Below are 20,218 nucleotides of genomic sequence, written 5' to 3' on the forward strand. Positions count from 1 at the left end.
TTTAAGTAATTCTTGGCACAAACGACATTTGATTTAGGAAAGAGAAATTGAATTTATGCTGAAATAGGTTTACATTGCATTTTCATGTATAATATATTTAGTAAAAGTTAAAAAAAAATTATTGAAACATTTACAAATCTTTGGACCACGTGAAATGAAATAAGATTTATTTGATAAAACATATTTGAAAACATTACTGAATTATTACTTTTAATATAAATTTGTATTCAGTATGAAAATTTAAAAATAAATAATTCAATGACAATATAATTCTAATAGAAAAAAAGCAAAATATCTGTGGAAGAAGCATTCCTGGCTTCTATCACAAAGTAGTTATATAAAGTTTAAAGAACTCTTTAAAACTCGGAAGATAAGAAAGATACAAATAGTGATAAGAAAAAAATAAAACAAGATAAAATTCTTAAGCAAAAAACAAAATAATACAGTAGAAAACATTTTTACTTTGAAAAAATCCAATATATAATATATTTTATATATAGTTGCAATAATATCACGGCAATTATTAAATTCGGTTTTAAATCTCGTGCAAAACATTTGACAGTTCAAATGTGCTGCATTCTTATATTTTTATTTTTTAAAAGGCACGAAATGTACAGTGTAATCTTACTTGTACTTAAATCGTAATAATAATAATAATAAGTTTGAGGATATTTCAACAACAATTGATAAGTCACCAAAATTACTGTAACTTCACGTTGCTTAGGAAAGCCAACATAATACACATAGTATCCAAAATTCGTCTTTATTACCATAAAAAATTCTCCCATTCATTCAGAGCGCTGTTCAGTTCTCTAAAAGTCGAAATAACTTGCAACAACCCAAAGATATTGCTATAGAGCAGGACCTGAGAACGTCAGTGATTCTTCTGAAAAAGTTGACGTTTCTTGGAAAAAAAATATCGAAAATAGCATCATTTTGCAACAAATGCGAAAACAACTTCCGTGACGTAGTACGAAATAGAATTGACGACTATCTGCTGCCATTCTTCTGCACCAAAAATAAACAAAAAAAGAGAGAAAGGGGAAGAAGAAATCCGACTCGACAAGCGATCGCAAATTGAGATTCTGTTCCCCTACTCCACGTGCAATAAAGAGAGAAAAAAATAACAAATAAAAAAAGGGGGAAAAGAATGCTATTTTTTGTTATCGCCCTTACCCCTTCCATAAACTAAATGCATTCGCAGTAGGTCTCGGTTATATTGGATTCTGCAATCGTGTTTATATCTCGCCAAAGAAAACAACAATCCACTCTTTCTGTGCTGCTGAACGAGAACTATCATTTACTGACGTATCTCGATATCTGGCCTCTTGAAAAGTGCCACTTTTCTTGCAACAGTCGAACTTCTCAGTGGCGTTGGCGCGAACTTGGCACGAATAAAAGAGGAATTCAAACTGAGGAATGAAGCTGACATAAATTGGAGTGTGGTTATGTTTCTCTTCTGCCCTTTCTGCCGCCTTTACAGCTCTTTTCTTTGTTTGTTTGTTTCTCTCGAACTCACTCGTCATTTGATATTTTCAATCTGGGTGCGGCAGAAGGAGAGAAAAATTTGAAATGAACGAATAGAAATGAAGCATATAATTTCAAGCGAAATCTAAATAAACTGAACTGGATATACAGGAGCAATATGAAATAGGGGCAATATGCTCAATATGCTTAGGGACAATATGCTGAAAATAGGAACAATATGCTTAGTTTAGCGATAATATGCTCAGTATTGAATACTATTCTTATTTCATAATTAATATTTTATATTATTGATATTTTATTTTTATATCAGCCTGATTAGCCGATAATACTGATTATATCCAATTTCTATTAAATTATTATGGAAAATTTGGTATTATCCATACTATAACATGATTTCCTCAACAGATTATTTTCTAAACATCAGATTGTAAGTGACAGTCGTGATATTTTAACAACTTTAACCCGTTCTGTTTATTGTACATTTGAGCATTTTTAACGAAGTCGAATCCTGCGATATCATAGAGTCCTAAAAGAATTAAATGTCTTTTTAATCTATTTCAAAATACACTTTGACTTTTGCGGTAATATGGTAGAAAACTAGTAGAATACTTTTTACTTAACTTTCAAAAATGGAAGAAAAAGACAAGGTTAAATATTTGCTGAAACAGTAAAAACAATTTGAATTTCAGTGCAGCAATATGTATGCAAACTAATATTTTTAAAAAGTTTCCATAACAAATTTGAGAAAATTAAATAAATTTATAAAGAATTTTTTTTTAAATTCGAAATTTTGGAAATTTAGTTTTATGCAGTATTTTGGAATTATTATTATAAAATTCTAAAATTTTGATTAACAATTTTCTCAATAATTTTAAAAAATAATGACGCAGAAATTTTTTTCCCAGCATTTTAAATTTTAATATATTGTCTTTTTAATATCACTTATTATATCCATTTATTTGTCGTATATTTTTCTTCTAAATTCTTTATTATTTTTTTTTACTTTCTTGCCCACTAAATATAGAGGTAGTAATATAATTGTTAAAAGATTAGAACTAGAGATTTTGCCAAATTTCCAAGTTTCAGATCCACAAACAAAGAGAGAGCACTTGTTCGAAAAACACATTTTTGTCACCATTTCTGATTGTTTGGTAGTCAGTTTGTCTATCAGCTGATTCGCAGGAAATCTATTTGTCTGGCTGTCCGATTACAAGCGAATTAAATCGTTCCATCTCCAAAAATTTGATACACAAGTTTGGCATATAAAACAAAAAATCCTGATCAAATTTTGAACTAAAGCAGAGCAAGTGTTGACCAACGGTCGGTGTGTACTTTCGCATGTATATAAATATTATAATTTATGAGTGGAATAGCATCGAAAGTCGGTACGCTAGCTTGTAACTACAACTGTAATTCCATATCAAATTCTAGTAATATTCAGTTAATAAAATGGCATTCAAAATTCATTTTCGTACGAGAGATTGGGTAAAAATACTAGATTCACGACAAAGATCTCTATTTGGTAACTATTGTTTGCTAAAGTCGTCCAAGGACCTTGTGGCTTTATCCAGCATCTATAATTTTATGTGGGAGAAAGGGAAAAAGACCTAAACTGGTGAATATGCCTTACACTCTCGAGTTGGCCAACTACAACTGGTTAAAAATAGTTTTGCATTATTTTAAATAATAACTTTTATTGATGCAATGAAATTCAAGCGATTTTCATTGTTCCATTAAATGTTTATTCATGTTATTTTCCTCCATTATTGAAAACGAAGGGGAAAAATTATCTGCAAATTTTGTATTAGGAATCAGAATGCAAAATTTGAGTCCAGCGAAAGGCAATTTCCAACAAATAATTGAAACACAACAGTTTTATTTTTAATGATACTATTATTTCATAAAATTTTGCTCTTCGAAGAAAGTTAATATGCGCAATAAAAAGAGCAGATATCAAATTATTAAAATAACGTGGCTTTACATCTATCACAATTTACTGCTTAAAAATATTGTGTGGAGGGGCTCATGAAGAAGTTATACTTAACAGATTTAAATGAAAATAAACATTAAGATTATTACCTGCTATCCGGCTGGTAAAGAAAGATGATTACTATTTAATATTTTTTTAGAGCCAAGGAAAAAAATAGTATAAAATCGAGTCATCACCTTTTTAACTATAAGTAATTTTTAATTTTAAAGATGTCAAGAAAAATTGTTTGTCAAGAAAGATGCCATGAGAATAGGACTTGTTATTCAAGCAACAAGTCCTATTCTGATGAAGTAGTTTAGAAAATAATATTTCACCTATAAAAATTTAGGGAACTTTGAGATAAAATAAAATATTAAATGTGATTATTCTATGACGAGGTTAGAATCCAATACAGCTGATTGACACTTGATGCAACACGGGGATAGCAAATTCGAGAAAAACTGACTTACACCAGTTTCTCCGTTCTAGGTGATTCATGCTTTTGATAAAATGTCTAAGACGATATCTGTTTCAATTGGTTTCTGTATTCCTTCGAGAGCTTGAGGTAACAGCGGGAGCTCTTTTATATGTCCTACACTTATCTGACAAATCTTTTTTCTCTTTATTTTTGATCCCAACCAGGAGGGTTTATTTTTTGTTTATTTTTGTTACAATCCCGCGGGTGTATTTAAGTTTTGCAGTCCGTTTGCTTTTAGTCGGTCTTCTTACTTTTTTCTTGTTATTTTTTCCGGTCTTTTTTTTATACAGCAAGGGTGAGTAATGTGTTTTTCTTTAAGCTCCATGATGAATCTTGGGGACGACACACATAACATACAGCCTCGTGTTTGTGGTAATATGATGGATTGGCTTTTCTTTGAGGATAAAAAGCTTGCTTGGAATCAATTTTTGTGTAAAAGCTTATTGAAAGATTGCCTGTCCTGTCTTATATTTCAGCAGGGATTAGAGCAGAGAAAATGGAACATTTAGAACGGGATAGAAATTAGAAGGAGATGTTAATGAATCAATGAACAGGAAATGTATTTAATACTGCATCACTTCTGACATGAAGGTATCAACCCAATTCTCAATAATTTCTTTCTTCTACCATCTCTCTCCTAACAATCTGTATTTAAACGGCTTAATAATTTCTGGCACTATTAAGATATCCGAATGGGTTCTGCAACAAATTTAAAAAAAAAGAAACATAGACATTTTTTATTATACAAAAAAGCTAAAACATACTTCAAAAGTCATTATTAGAAGAAAAAATACACTCATAGTTTTTGAAAAACGACTTATTTTATGAAAAGTTGACAAATGTTCAATGTTATGAAAAGTTGACAAAATGTTCAATGTTATGAAAAGTTGACAAAATGTTCAATGTTAGGAAAAATAGAGTAAGTTAAGAAAAAATGGAAATATTTAATTTTTATTTCACCTATATATAACTCAGACTAAATGAAATGTAACAGATCACAAGAAAAAAATTATTTTAATAAATAAAAATTGTTTGAGCATTTGAAGTTGCCGTTAATGATTTTTTGTTAAAATTTGTTTATGTTTTGAAATTAAAGTGTCTGTCAAACATATCTAAATGAAGCTATCTTAAAATCCACATTCGATCACACCCTCAAGGGGTTTGGATACATGCATACCAAATTTCATGAAATTTTATGGAATTGAATTTTAAATATCTCCTTTTTTCCATGAATCAATGACAGTGAGATATTCATTCTTCAGAAAATGCGTTTAAACAGAAATGCAAAAAATAGGCAGATTACGGCTGAATAGGTTGACACTTATTACGGCTGAATAGGTTGACACTTAATATAAATCTATGAAATATTATTTTAGAGAATTTTACGGTAAAAATAAAATAAATCACTCATTTTAAAATGCCACTGTTTCCGATTTTTTTGTTGTGTGTTATTGAAACTACCATATCTATAGTTCTATCTTACATATATTAAAAACAAAGTCTGTTTTAGAGTTAATGAAGTTTGGATACTTTTTTCAGATCAAAAAAATTTCAAATATTTCATGAAAAAGAAGCTTTATATCCTACTTGGATGGACTAGAAGCGAAATTCAAAAGAAGATTTTTAAATTTTTCCTTTTATTTAATTAACTATCTAACTTAAAAAAATATATATTATATTTCTTTTAGCAGTCATTGGATTTCTAACAGATAAATAAAATTTATTTTTATATATTTTAAAATACTGCAGCCATTCCAATTTATTAAACAGTAAAAATAATATCAGTTTCTAAATACTACAAAATAATATCAATTTCGAAGAATATAAATTTACTTTGGCATAAATACTGAAAATTATTATTTGAAAAATATATATAAAATGTAAGAAAACATTAAAAATTCGTTTTTTTTCCATCAACAAAGCTGTTCAGGGAAAGTGACGCTGTCTGGATTCTGCACCCATAATGGGTGCTGTTTATACAATTCCACGCATTTCTAACAAACTGACAGAGAGTCATCAAGCTTCTCCGTTTGAATATATGGTGTGGTGTTAAGGTCATGTTAACATTAAAAATATAAGCAATTGTTTATCAACAGTCTTTTTTGTAGTATGATTTTTTTCTTATAACATCCCTCTCATCTCTCTCTTCAAAATCAAAAAATGATTTTATCCTTGAGATAAAGTATCTTTTCCAACTTTTGCTTTGAAGAATCTCTAATGAAGTTCAGCATAATATGCTTCTACACTCACAGATGAAATTTGGTGTCATTCAGTTTCGAGTTTTGATTTCAAAAATCAGTGAAGAGATAAAGGGAGATATTAAAAAACAAACCCTTTTCCAAAAAGTGCCAGTATTATTGTTAAGAATTGAAATATATCTACAACATAATTATTTACCAATATTAATTTATAATATACAATATAATTATAATAGTAATGATGACATAATTAAACATTATAAAGTTAAAATATATATTTGTTTTCAAACAATTAAAAAATTCGAAGTATTAACTTAATAAGTAGAATTATAATGTTCTAAAACTAGAATTTGTTCTTTTACTTAAAAGATTCTTATTATTTTTATATAATGTTCTGATTTGTACTGTTTATTTTTAACCAATAAAAAGTCTATAATTATACAAAAGAAAGCTTTAGTAGAATGCAAAGATACAATAATTTTAAATATAACATTACATCAGTATTTGCGTTGTAGTTAAAGAATGCAGTCATTGAATAAATTTTCAAAAATATACAAAAGTTGTATTTTGTAATTAAAGAAAATTAATTTTATTTAATTAATTATTAACTTATAAATAATAAATATCACTTATATGTTGCCGCAAAATACATTTAGAATAATTTTAAAAATGAATGAAAAATGTAAAAATTTATATGACAAAGTAATATGTAACACTAAACACAGACACATACATATATTTTTTAATAAATTAAAACGTGATAAGCATCATAAATATACTAAATTGTTTTATATTAAAGTTGACCATTTTATACAGGTAGTAGTATAAAATTTCCCGCTTACAAGCAATATTCTTTAAGAATCTTTTAAATAAGTCTACTTTAAAATCATTCTTCTGACTTATTAAAAAAACATTGTTTTAAAGTTACATCATTTTGAAAAAAAAATGAATTATTTTTTTTTGTCATGGTTTCTGATTTTGATTAAAAAGTTATTATATTTCCAATAATAAACCTTAAAAATCGATTGTTGAAATTGCTTTTTTATTTTATTTTTTGCTCAGTTTCCATATCGGATTTTTCAAAAGATGTAAAGAAATCGCAGCAAACGATTTTTCTTCTCAATGATGGATCTGCGCTCCATTTCTTTACCCTTTCCTGATGCGGCATTTTCATTCCACACTGTGCTGCCATTCGTTGCGACAGAAATGATCGCACTCCAACCGACAGTAAATTCTTAGCCACAGCGAAATGAAGCGAGCTGATTGAGTCCATCAATCATTTACCATCCTCTAGTGCAGCGATTTCTTTTCACACGTTTATTGGATGACTTTAGCCTTGGCGGAACACTGAAAGTGACGGTTCCAGATTTTTCCTCATCCACTTAGACACAAAAACTATTCCTCAGCTTTTTACCTTTTAGCTTATTATGCCGAAAATACGCATTTTTCCAAATAGTACCATTTTCCAAATATTTTCCATAGTTTTAATGTTTAATTGGTTGCAGGATATCGATATCGCGTAAGGCAAAAGGAAAGAGATAAAAACATTGATAAAATGGTATTAATCGTTTTATTAATATTTTATGGTATTATTTAATAATTCATTTATATCTGTAAAATTCATGCTCATACAGATATAATTTTGGTTTCTATTTTAGAATTTGTTCTTGATGACTTGAAATTCCAAAATTTTGCACAGCTGCGATTTCTCCAATAATAATATAATATTCTAAAATTTTCAAAACTTAATAATAAATAGACTAATTCATTTTAATAACGTTTTAGAAGTACCATCTAATAATGAGTTTGAGGAAAATTTGGTCCAAACAATTTCATCTTGTTAATTGAAAAGACGAAAAAAAAAAGAATTTAATTATTTTTGTCCATAACAAATTCTTGCATGTGCAAATTAAAAAATGAGAGTTGTACGAATTAAAAGTGAAATTGAAAATCCTATTTCGGAATTAATATCAGAGGAAAGCACATTTTTTAAAATCTTGGTTTTAACATTGCAAAAACAGGTGATTGAAATGGAAGAGTTGGAATTTCATCATAACATAAAAAATATTGTTCTAGAATATGTATTAAATTAATTTTAAAAGTATTTTAATATTAAAAAAATTGTGAGAAAATGAAATTAATATCATTAAAAAGATAATTTTTTGAGTTTTAAGAAAATACAAAATAATTTTTTAAGATGACAGTTTGGATAGATATGACCATCAATTTTTATAGGCAATTCATAACGACTATGATTAAGTTAAGCTTATTTTCGATTTCGATTCAAACTTCTATTTCATGCATATTTCTATAATCTCGATTCTTTTAGTATTCCCTCAGACTGAATGGAAGCTCCGGCGACATGGCGAGCGCACCTTCTAGTATTTTTAATAATATTTTGCAGTTGCAATAATTAGCTAAACGAAGCATTCAGTTAAGCACGGTGTAAAAGCATTCAGTGATAGAATCGAAAACGTTCAAACGACGATTTGTTTACATTTGACTACTGCCTTTCAAAGTCTTATAAAAAAGAAACTTTTATACTTTTTCTTTCGATTAAACATTTTCATAATTAAGGTTGATGGTTCTGTCAACGTAACTCAATTTAAATTTTAGGACAAACACTGATTAAAAAACAAAACAAAACAAAAACAAACAAAAAAACTGAAGGTGTGTCACATTTTGAAAGTATGCTAACCAGCGCCATTTTCAAGATGCGCCATGTGTTGAAAACGACTTTAAATAATGAGACACAAGAACAAATACGTGGATACTCTTCAAAAATCTTACAGCAAAAGTTTTGAATATCACAGAAGTTTTAACAATAGTTCCATAAAGTATTACCATTTCCTTTAAATCACTCTTTCTTATGGTTGGTTGCTTAGATGAATTCGAATGACATTTGTTACACTTGTTCCTTAGCACCTAAAATGATTTATTCTGCAAGTAAAAAGCTCTGCGATTTTTAAAGGAATTGAAATGAGGATTAAAGTATTTTAATTTTTTCCTGGCATAGCTTCTGCATTAATCAAGCACAAAAATTAATTCACACCATTTTAAAATTTAAAAAAAATTAACGTTTTGTTGACATTAATTTCATTTCTAAGCATATATTTCTCCGATTTTAACCAAATTTTAAAGAAAAATTAATTTAAACGACCCAATGAAACCGAAATTCAAAACGAAAATGCAGCTGTAGTCACAAAAATTTCACTAATTGAAGTCATTTATTTTATGAGCTATTGCATTTACGTGCATGAGGAAGAACAGAACCGACAGACGGTCTGCACTTTTATAGATTTCATTAAAAGTTCCTTTAGTCTTATATGCTCAACCTGTTGCACCAAACTTTATCTACTTAGTCTTTGCGTTTTGAAGTTATCAAGTTCCATTGCAATCAAGCAATCAGAACGGCAGATTTCTTTCAAATGAATTTTATTCAAAATTTGATAAAAATCTACAAATTTGGTCGTTAATCCATACACCGAATTTCATCAGTTTAGTTTAAAGTCTTTATGAGTTATCGTGTTTATAAATAGACAGAGACTCAGATAGATATAATGCAAAATAAAATGTGGTTTTCAAACTCAAGAAGTCCTGAAATAAGAAGATTCATCAAAATATGAAGTTCGAAGTTTTTGGCAATTAAAGTAATTTTTCTATACATTCGTATATAAGAAAGTAAACTCCCAACCGCCCCACACCAGCTGGAGGAAGTTTGGCATGACGGATTTAACGTGCAACAAACCCCCTTACACGACGGGTAATCGGAGGAATCGGTTCTCGAACCTGAAACCCTACGGCTCACAAGCCGAGACCTTACCACCAGGCCACCGCGGCCCGTAGTAAAGAAAGAGAGTATTGTAATCGACAAATAATTCGAACCCGAGATTTTGACATCTCCACGTTTTAAATCTCCTTGAGTACGAAAAGGATATTTTCTGGAAAATGTCAGTCTGTCGGTCTGTGACAAATAACTAACTCAAAAACGTTTAGAACAAAAATGGTCGATGTTTGGCATACAGTCTACACCACATTTGTATATTTCCAACACATTTTGAAGAAAATTCGTTCAAAGGAAGTCTGCCTTTCTAGTTGTTCAAAAATAAATTAACGTGATAACTACAAACAAACAGAGTTAGATGGATAAGTTTTGGTACACAGATTTAACATCCATAGTGTAGAAAACTATCAAAACGTAAACGTTGAACGAAGGATTGGTCATCTGTCATTCCATAATCTCAGAAACATATAAATGTAGTAACTCAAAAACAGTATGACTTAACTACATCAAGTTGGTATGTGAGTTTGTGACTACAAGTATAGATTTGTGTCAAACTTTCGTTTCAATCATCTAGGAAAACCGTGTCTAAAACGCAAATTTGATTTTCGGATACTATCAACAGCATGTCAGGGATGAATCGCCAAAAACTCGCCAAAGGTTACACGATAAATTCAGTAAAATTACTAAATTCACGCCAAAAGTTAATATTACGTAAATATTGTATGCCATTGACATGCAAAGCGTTCACCAGGATAATATTTTTATTAGAAAAAATGCTAGAAAATTTTAGGAAGACAACTCCTACTGGTTTAAAAGAAGAAACTAACAAATATTTGAGCCAAAGAGTCTTTAAGTTGTCTTTTCTTGATATTGTTAATTTTAAAAGTTAAATTTTAATCTCTTAAAATCGCTACTATGATCCTAAAATCCATGTTTCTCCCTTGGGCGAAATCTAGACAGTTTCTAGAAGTGGGACAAAAAAAGTTTTTTACAAATACATCCGAAAAGATGTCACAATCTGATTTTATAGAGTGGTAATTAATGAGGCTTGAAATTAAATCCTCTTATGGATTGAATATAAAAACTCTACTTTTTAAAAATAGATATGTTTCGCATTTGGATGCATAAATATTATAGATACAAGCGGAACGGTGGCTGCAGCGTATAGCATAATATAGAATTTTTAATAAATTATTTAATAAAGAATTAAAAGTTAAATGCAGTAAAAATATTTTTTGATAGTATACATGAACAATTAGTTTTATATGTTTTAAATAATTTATATTATGATATAATTTAAATTGACTCATTTTTAGAAAATAAAACTACCATTCCAGAAAACTACCTTAAAACTCATAGGTCAAATTCCCCCCCCCCCCAAATCTTACAACTATTTGTATTTAATGGTTTCATAATGGATTCTCTAAAAAAGTAAGAAAAGCGTCATGTTGAGATTTGATTTTTCTTCCATTTGATGGATATCCTTTCCATTACTTTACTCTTCCTTAAGAAAACCGATTAATTTCTATACCATGCTGCCATTTTGCGCGACAGAAATTATCGCACTTTCTTCGATCGTAAATTTTTTTGCCACTGAACGAAACGAAGCGAGCTGATTCAGTTCATCAATCATTTACTGTCTTCTGAAGTAGCTATTGGTTTCCACATGTTTATTGGCGTGATTTTAGTCTTGCGCAACACTGGTAACGACATTCTTGACCTTTGGCTAAAGACTTTGGGCAAAATGGAAGACAATAGCAGCTAAGTGATGATTCATCAACTTGTTGCTTTTCTACTACTTTACTTTTTCTTGTAATTTTTTTGGCCAATACATATAACCGTAGTTATATTGTAGCTGCTTAGATAAGATTTTTGATTTTCTTTGTTTCATTCTGTATGAAGGAGAGGAAATTGTGCTATATGAATCTGTACTTTTCAATGTTCCTTTTGATCTGTGGTAATACATAATTATGATATACATGTTAAAAAAACTATAAAAAATGTTTGAAATATTTAAACATTTCTATGTGATAATTAATTTTTTTGAAGAATCTGTTATAAAAGTAACTATGCATGCTTTAAGTAAGTTTTCTCAAATAAAACTTAAAATTTTAACGAAAATTTAAATAAGATTTTAAAATTAATTTCTTATTCAAAACTTATTTTAAGCATTTTTTTTTTTAATTTAGAAATTTTTTTCAGGCGCAAGGAGTATACAGTAAATTTTGTAGCTGTGTTAGAAGTAAAAGGCATGAATTAGTAGGCTAACACATTTACACTGTTGCGTTGACAACATAGAATTGTATGCTGTTACCAATTTGTTATCAACTATCAATTTGTGTGTTTATAAATTACTGATTTAAATTACATTTTAGGATAAGTATTTCATTGCTCAAAATCTAGTGATTTTAGCAAATTGTTCAACATACATTCTACGATGCAATTACTAATTTTAGAAAACATAGTATTTGAATGTTTTTCTGCAATATTTTACAAAATCTTTTAGGTCTCAAATTGTATGCTTTTGTGTTATTTCTAAATGTATAGGAAAACAGATATTCTACGATGCAGTTTCTAATTTTAGAAAATATAGTATTCGAATTTTTTTTATCTCCAATATTTTACAATTTTTTTAATCCCAAAATGTATACTTTTTTTGTTATTTCTAATTCTATTGTCTGGTACAATTAGTTAAATAACAGTTAAGGTTATTACGATGATTAAATTTTTATATGATTTTTTGAATCAATTTAACCAACTTTGAATACGAGCAGAGATTTTCCAAATTAAAAATTTGGAAAGGCTTTTAGGCTATTTGTGTCATTTTCAAGAGAATTTCTTTATATGATAACAGCCGGTAACTTTATTGAATTTTCTCAAATAGTAGGTTCCCGATATTATATAAGCAAGTTTTTCTAAAATTGATAATAATTAATTTTATAAAGCATAAGAGAATAAGCACTATTAATTCAGTTTTGTGAAATTTTTATCAAACTGGATTAATTAATCTGAAATCCCCAAGATGATAAATAAAAATTACGTAAAATTAATTAATTTTGAACGAAACAAGTACAGATTTGTGTAAGAAAGCAGCTGGTGAAATGAAGTTTAGCAGAAAGAATATTACCAATATAGTAAATACAAATTTCTGAAATGAGTAATAAATTTCTTCATGTTCTCATAGTGTAAATATTTGTTTCGAATTTTAATAAAATTACAAGTTAATCTCAGATCCTTAAGATAACAGAAAAATAAGTTCAGTAAAATAACTTTACCTTATTTTAAAATCGAAAAGAACAGCTTTTTACACTATTGTTCAATTTATTCCAAAGTATTACCGAATAACACTGAACACTTTCACGATAAAATCAGAAATACAGAAAATAACAAACAAGATGTACGACGTGTTTTAATAAAAAGAAGAGCAGAACCATTTTGTAAGATGACAGAAAAAAAAGAAAGAAAATTTATGAAGCTATAATTACAAAAAAGAAATAGAAAAAAAAAACTGTCTGAGAGAAGAATGCTAGAACAGAATCTGTTACAACTTAAAAAAAAATATGAACATAACTACCGCAGTGTATCAAATTAATTTTTCCGACGAAAACGAAATCAAAATAAAACAGAAAATAATCGTCCTATGCGGTAATGGAAGAAGGGTTGATAAACAGAAGTCTAAACTGTGAAAAAAAAATCTTTTTTATTTGGTAAGAAATGCGATAGCGCGTTATTCGCAAAGAAATGAAAAAAAAAATGATTCTGCCATTGATTCTGAAGCTGATAAAAATAAGTAATAATGGAGTAATTTAAAATGAACCCATTGCATAAAACGCTAATACGTCTGTTTTCACTTAAGATTTCAAACCTACTACTTCTGTCACAAATGAACAATCTTATGTAATATTTGAAGTGGATCTGATATGAAGATGAGTCGAAATATCAGAAAGAAAGAACAAACAACATTCAATACACCCAAAAGCAATATCTGCCTTCTAAGTTTAGAGCTAAGAGATTTCCATTCGAGCAAATAAGCAGTAACTCTTTCGCACATCTGCTGAAGTATTGGGATTTCCTGCATCTTATTGGGTAATATTTATTGATCGATAGGAAAAAATATTCGGAAAAAGTGTATATCGAGTCAGACAGATAATAAGAGAAAAAGGTAAAGAAAATTGAAAATGCAGATAAATTATTCTTATTTTATAACATTTAACATTGGATGATTGTAGGATTATGTTCGGTGAATCAATATAAATTGAGTTTGAACATAGATTTTTAAAACAGCTTAATGGAATAACTAGATAAACAGAAAAATACGTTTTTAACCAATGGACTATTTTTTTTCTTTATACGCGTAAAATTTGTTAAAAAAATTGATTTTTTTTAAATATTATGAAAGATGACACGCTGAGACTTCAGGCATTTCAATTAATTTCGTAAAATATATCATTATTTTATAATAGTACTTAAAATTAAAATTAATTCAGAAACACTAATTCGAGTGCAGGAAGTAATTCTTGCAGGTCGGATGATGTATGGACATTTGGAGAATTACTACACTTGCAGCTTCGCACCTTATGTTCATGGATAAATTTAATTATTTATAATCAAAATTTTAAATAATGTATTAATAGCAACTATAAAAACAACTGACTGCATTTTCTTCTTCGCAAATTGGGTAAGTGTATAAATTTAATTATTTATAATTTAAATTTTAAATAAGCTTTTAATATCAGTCATTAAAAAACTGAATGGATTTTCTTTTTTACGTTCTCGTATAGGAAGTATACAAAGGGAAAGTGTTGTTACCACCCAAAAATTTAAACTTCAAATTTTGATGAATCTTGAGACCTCCCTAAGACCGAAAGAGACATTTTTGGAATAATATCGGTCTGTCTAAGAATGCAAAATTAAAAAAAAAAAAAAAAAAAAACACCTTTAATTTGGCGGATGAAATTTAGTTTATGGTCTCTCCAGTTTGAAGATTCCTATCAAGTTTCGAAAGAAATACTTTCAGAGAAAGTGCGTCTGTTTGGTTGTTCGGGATAAATTAACACAATAATTATTAAACGAAGATAGTTAAATGAATAAAATTTGGATTTGGAAGACGTATTCAACACTTACAGACCAACGGATCAAATTTAAAGGATCAAATTTGGTGTTTGATCCGTTAAAACAATTGACTGCCTGTAAGTCTCTTCCTTTGCTTATATATAAATACCATAATTGAAAAACTTATTACCTTATGTAAATGAAACTAGGTTCACAATTTGAGCACCTAAAATGTAGGTCTTTCTTGAATTTTAAAACAAATCTCTTAAAGGACTGTACTTTCACAAGCATAAAAATGGATAATTCAAAAACACAATGGCTTAAATACATGAAATTTGGAATGTGATAATTCCCCTTTAATTAAATTTTTGTGACAATTGGTCGGAAAAACACGTCCATAATATTTATTTGGTTATTCTGATATTTGTGCATAAACCGTATTCTAATGATTAATCGAGAAACGAAAACTGAGAAAGATCCCATCTTATTAAGCTCTTTCGTTACAAATATTCTCCAATGGCATGGCTTTAGTAATATACAAGTAAATTTATCCGGAAGAATGCAAGAAAGTTTCGTAATGATCATTTACGGTGGTTTAACGTTTCAGAATTAAAAATACGTAGTTCTTGAAATATTCTTCAAAGAGAGAAAATCTCCATAGGTATAATTTTTTTTCTCCTCCCCCATTCATAATCATAATGTGGTATATATTTGAAAAAGTTAAATGAATTTATTTGCTCTATCCAAATAAATCTTATCTCGTGTTATACTACTCGAAGCCTTTTGTATTTGTGGCCCAAAGAAGACTTGATTTGTAATAAAGGGTGGAGAGCTTGAAGAAATACCATTTTTTAAAAGAATATCAGCAGTATCTATATCCAAAAAATGTTATGGAATAGCTATAGATTGATAGACACAGAAAAATTATAATTTTTCTTACTTTAGATGCTATTCTTATGGTTATTCTGAGCCTTATTTAACTCTATCAGTACTGAAAGACCCAAAATTTTATTCAACGAAATTACGGTGGCGCCTGAGACTGGATGTCACAACGAAATTTCTTAATTTTTCGTTCAATGTGATTGGTGGAATACCCGGGGCGCGTGCGTTGTTTATTACAGACGCTCGTCTAAATAGGTTTGGAGAGAGCAAGGAGATTTTGTGAGAACTCTCAAAGGATGTTCTAGAATATATTTGCTCAGTAGTCATCAACATACCGGGATCTTCTTTCATATATCAACTATCACTTCGATTTTTGAGGGGAAGGGAATAGTAAGAAATTTTTCTTTGTCTTAAAGATTAAAGTATAAAAAGCTTTCTTATCCACTCATTGAATCCGGATAATCTTTATCTGCACTTGAAATGAGGGCTTTCTTTTTAGTAAACGGGTCATTACGCTTATTCATAGCCTAAACACTGGTTTAAAGAATTTTCTGACGCGCATTTAAAATCGGAATAAATTATAAGCACTTAAGGTGAGGATATTTTTAGCAAAAAGAAAAGTCCATGCATTTTAAATAACTTTACACATTAAAAATTAACCCTTCAGACAAAATGAAAATGCCTCTTAAAAATTGGTTCCTATGATTGGGTAATTAATAAAATAACTTTTAGAAAAAAGACTAAAATATGTTTAATTTGGAAAAAAAAAGTTTTTGAAGGAGTTTAAAGATAAAATATTTTAAATAACATGAACACTTTAAAGATTTCTTTTTAGATATTTTCGATCGAAACATGGAACTAAGTCTTTATAAAATAATAAGAAATAAAATTAAACATATATACATTTTTTTACTTAAATTAAATAAAAGATCTTCTTTTAAATATATATAAAAATTAGTTTTTTCAATAATTGTATTTATTTTTGCTTTCTTTATGAACTTTGATTAATCTTTTTTCATTTAGAGTTTGGAATATTGAAAAAGAAATGGGAAACACTAATTTTCAACTAAAATTATTTAATAATTAAATTTACTTATTTCAAATCAAAAACGCAGATATCAAACTAATTTATTTAGATAATCAAGACTAATTAAATAAAGGTAAAACATAAACGAAGTATTTATAATACTTTATTATTTGCATATCTATCCAGAAAAAGATGAATAGTTAGACCAAGTCCACTATTTTCAATTATCAGTCGCCAATGCTTTTAATACCATGATTATATGTAGAATTCTCTCGAATTTAGTAACCCTGCATAACAATGAAAAAGATTTGTTTTCATTTTATTCTGTAACAGTACAGAAAAAATCATGGCGGATCTTTTTTTATATATTTCTTCATCTTCCTGTTATCTAAACTTTGTAACTCTTCCTAGGAAATTAAATTTCCACTTACCAAAAAACGCCATGAAAACTCAATTAATAACAATCGAATTCGGAAAATATTCCGCCATTTTTCTTCTTAGCAACCGTCAGTCGAGTTTCTAAGAGTTTCTGAAGTAATGATTTTCTTGTTATTTTATAGAAACTTAGCTAAACGGTGCGTAATTTCATTATTAATTGGGGTGAAAACTACAATACTTAATTGGGGGTGAAACTACAATACTAATACAATAATTCCAAGAAACATCTTTCAAGTAATTTCTTTCGTTTTATTCTCAAAGAAAGACAGCATTTCACAAAATAAAGTTTCAATGTTGCGTTTTCTAAATTTCTTAAAATAAATTAAAATGTTATAATCCAATATTTATTATCGCTTGGAATCTTATTCTTTTATGTTATTTATAAAGTTATTTAAAAATGTTTTTTTCCTGAATTAGGGATTATACTATAAAATTAGATTTCTTCGAAATCTATTTATATATTTCTTCATTTTTTTCTGACAAATTATAATTATAAATATATGTAAAAAGGAAATTTATATTACCATTTTTTATTTATTGAAATTTTGGAAATTAGTTAAAATGGATTTCAGGTGCTATATTTTATAGTTTGTTTATATTTAAGAAAATTGCAATTCTGGAAAATGTCAATAGATTTTTATGTGCTGCAATTTCCGTAATTTCCGCTTTTTAATAATAACTGCACAAACTACAGCTACTAATTTTTATACCTTTTTAATCAATCATTATTATGATGATTTTCTTTAAAATATATTTTAATGCATTGAATTACTCATAACAGAAATGAATAAAGCAATTAAATTGAACACCATCACCAGAATGACTTTTAAAGGACAATTCTTTAGAATAATTTTTATGTTTAAGACAGTTACACTGTTACATCTAAACAAATAGTTGTATAAAAGGATTTCCAAACGCTACTACAAGCTACCAAGTAATTGCAACATTTGTGATGCCTTCAAGAGGTTTTTTAACAAAGCTCTGTGTGTAATTCTTCTTTCAACACAGCATTTCATTCATTACAGAGAAGGGTTTCAAAGGCAAAATTTAAACCAGGAAGTTGTGTTTAAAAAAGAGTAATTGTGAATGAATTCTCACATTCTAAAGTACTTAAGTTTCACCCAGTTTACAAACAGTAACCCAATGACTCTCCTGACCTCTATTTGTAGTACTAATTGCAACTTCAGATAAAGTAATAGTGCATAAAAATAAAATTTCGTATGTCTTTTTCCTGTCAGCTACTAATTATGCTGAATGTAGAAAAGTTAAATGATATTTGAGAGAAATTTTGGATATAACATCAGCATTACATTTTTCAATGTAACATTTATATTAAATCCTTGCAATTTAAATTTTGTGAATGTGCAATTAATCCTAGAATTTTCTTTTTCTTAAATTCCAGGGCCACGGTTGTTTGGTGGTAGAGCAAGAATCCTTGGACAAGAGGATGACATGATAGAGAACTCATCCCATCAAAGATTTATAGAGTGCCCTGATTGAAGTACTTAAATACGCAGGGTGTCAACATTCACCCACTGTACATATGCAAGATGACGCTTAGAAATGGGATATCAGATTGTGTATAATCTTCGTCATATAACTATAATTTAAGATTATTATGTCCATTTCAAAACATTTCACTTGATATCTTTCAATTTGAATTATCTTTTTATATTAAAAGACATTTAATTCATTGAAATAATGAGATATGTAAACGAATGACAATTTTTTTCAATCAGAGTTAATATCTGTCCCAGAGTGGTATTAAGAAAATTCCCGAATTTTTTAATATTATTAATTCATTTATTATTCTGAAATCTTATAAAATAATCCTGCATATATTGTTTTTAATTCAGTCATTTCTACTTAAGAAAGACCGTTATTTAAATAAAAGATGCTGATTCAAATAAAGGTTTTCCTACATTGAGAAACAAATTCATATATTTTTATATAAAAATAATATTTATATATCAAAAATAGATTCAAATTTCTAATTAAATATTTACATAAACATTATAATTCACACATTCTTTTAAAGGTCAATATGTTTAAAAAAAATTACCAGAAGTTTTTTTACAATAGGCAAGAAAAGTCTAAGAAACTTTTGTTTAAACAGTAATCTCGGCTAACAATAAAGAAAACTGCATGTATCTGTGTTATCTCCCAATAGCTAGAGCTATGAAATATGGGCTAGATATAATTAGTAAGATGAAAATACCCTCCTCGAATCTAAAATTTAATTAAAATTTTCATTCATTACGTTAAGTAAAATATTGCCATTTTGGTAGATAAATTCTTATAAAACATTTTTTTTCACAAAAATTACTTTTATACTACTTTGAAATGGAAGAAAATCCTGTCTTGAGTTATAAAGTTAATTTGTCTTCACATTTTAAGAAATTTTGATTAAAATCTGTTTTGTTTATAATTTAGAACAATATTTGCCATCGTTTTAATAAAATTTATGACGTCTTCAATAATTACATAAAACTTTAAGTGTGTTTTCCTTTATTTACATTTAAGAATGAACACTCTGTTTTATTTTTTTATATATACGTTGGTAAAACAGTAATTAATTTCAATTTCTTTCTCTTTCTAATGAAATATCTTTTGTAAAATCCATGGGCTAAATTGTCTAAAATAGCACAAATAATAAGAAATATAACCATAAGTGGAATGATTAAGCTTCTATTTTTTAATTCACTTTAAAAGCAAACTTCAACCCACATAACATTCAGTTTCATTGCAGTTACTTATTGGGCAGTGCAATCAAGTGAATTTACTCTATTTTAATCCTCATGAACACAATGAACAGAACAAGTACAGGCCACCAAATTATCAATATAAACGTTTAAAATTCGAAATTTAAAAAGGAAACAAAGAACAGGTTACAGGGAACAAT

At 28.2% G+C, this 20,218-nt stretch overlaps 1 protein-coding gene across 1 annotated transcript in view; it reads right to left on the bottom strand.

Moving 5' to 3' along the window:
* LOC129963691 (pyrokinin-1 receptor-like) overlaps positions 1–20,218 on the bottom strand; it is a 250,266-nt gene that overhangs the window by 15,018 nt on the left and 215,030 nt on the right. The window lies entirely within an intron of this gene.

This window comes from Argiope bruennichi, chromosome 3 (genome assembly GCF_947563725.1).
Source record: "Argiope bruennichi chromosome 3, qqArgBrue1.1, whole genome shotgun sequence".
NCBI classification, from domain to species: Eukaryota; Metazoa; Arthropoda; class Arachnida; order Araneae; family Araneidae; genus Argiope; species Argiope bruennichi.